The sequence below is a fragment of the Phocoena phocoena genome, chromosome 16 (assembly GCF_963924675.1).
Source record: "Phocoena phocoena chromosome 16, mPhoPho1.1, whole genome shotgun sequence".
Taxonomy (NCBI): Eukaryota; Metazoa; Chordata; class Mammalia; order Artiodactyla; family Phocoenidae; genus Phocoena; species Phocoena phocoena.
In genome coordinates this window covers 27,810,908-27,812,688 of record NC_089234.1, presented here as the reverse complement: position 1 = coordinate 27,812,688, position 1,781 = coordinate 27,810,908, and positions in this window count along the sequence as shown.

The following is a 1,781-nucleotide window of genomic DNA, read 5'->3' as shown; positions in this document are numbered from 1 at the left end:
GGTCTGTCCTGTAGGTGGCAGAAAAGTGACCCTTTTCCTCAGCCTACTGAAAATAGAAACCAGCAAGCTTAAGGGCCAGATCAAAGGGAACACCTGTGGACATGAGCTTGTTTCTCTCTCACCACCAAAGAATGGGGCATTTTGGGGCAACACAGGGTAACAAATACATGACCGTCTGCAGATCTGTAATGACAGTTCATTTTCCCAGTTACTGAAATCTAATGCTTTAAACCCTAAAAGATATTCAAGTACACTAGTTGCCACAGGCCCGAGGGTGATGATAACCATCAAACCAAATAATCTCTCAGTGACCCTATCCAATCCCTTGGTTTTAAACATTATCCATATGTCGATGACTCCCAAATTTATATCGGCAATACAAACCTCTCCTCTGAGCTACAAGTTCTTATATACAACTGCTAATCAAATATTTCTACTTGAATATAGTAAAGATACCTAAAAGTTAGTCTATTTAAAACGGAATTCTCTATTCCCCCATCTCGTCCACCCATCTGTTCTTCCTTCAGTTCTCTTCATTTCAGCAAATGGTACCACCACCCAGACAACTGCTTAACCCCCAAACCTGAAAATCACAGTAGATCCCTCCTTCGCCCTTATTCCCTTCTAATCCATCATTAAGTCTTCCAAATTTTGCCTCCAAAATATACCTTAATCTATTTTTCTCCATCTTCACCACTGCTCTATTTGAAGATACTATCATCTATCACCTAGATTACTGGTCTTCTCCCTGCTACTCATCCCTGTCACCCAATTCATTCTCTGCATAGCAGCAGGAGTAAACTTTTTAATCAAAAATTGGATTTTGGCATTCCACACTTAAAATTTTTCAGTGGCTTCTATCACACTCAGAATAAAATGCGAACCCCTTTGATCCCTGCTCAAAGGTTCTAGCCTACCACTTCAACTTCATCTCTTCCTACTCTCCCCCTTACTTATTGTGCTACATATGCATTAGCCTTTTTTCATTTCCTGGCGTTTCCCCACTTTAGAGCTTTGTAAATTCTGTTTGCTATACTTTGATGGCTTTTTGTTTCGTTCTCTGCATGACTGGTTCCTTATCACATCTTTCAGGGCTCAGCTTCTTACCTCAATGAGGTCATCCACCCAATCAAAAACAGACTCCTTTTTTTCTTCTTAGCAATCTATAATTATATATTTATTTACATCTACATTGTCCACTAATAAGTAAACTCCATGAGAGCTAGCACTGTGTCTGCTTTGTTCTCCATGTTATAACTAGCGTCAGAACAATGTCTGGCACATAGTAAGTGCTCGATAATACTTTATGAATGAATGCAGACATCTATTTTAACTCGGTAGTTTCCAAACCAATTCTAACACATACTCAAGGTGCCATCCCAACAGGCTAAAGCGGCAGGGAAGTTAAAAAAAAAAAAAAAGTTAACACTGAACTTGATGGGGTAAACTTGGGACCCACTGTGACCTGCTTGAGCAAGCCACAGCCAGGTTAGTCTTGACCTACCAAAACAAAAGTTTTATTACTTAATAATATCAAATGTACTCTCCAGCTTAAAGAAAGTTTAAGGCTGCCAACTCAGCCGAGATTTCCCGGGGACCTCTGAACACTTGAGGAATATTCGGGCAAGATTGTACATCATACTACACGGTCACCAGTGCCACCTGCTGGTCAATACCATTTTCACGTTTCTGGAGAAAGGTCTCTTAAGCGGGAGCTGCAATTAGCCGTGTGCACTTGACATGCATCTCATTTAATTCTCACAATGGTTCTGGGCGGTCAG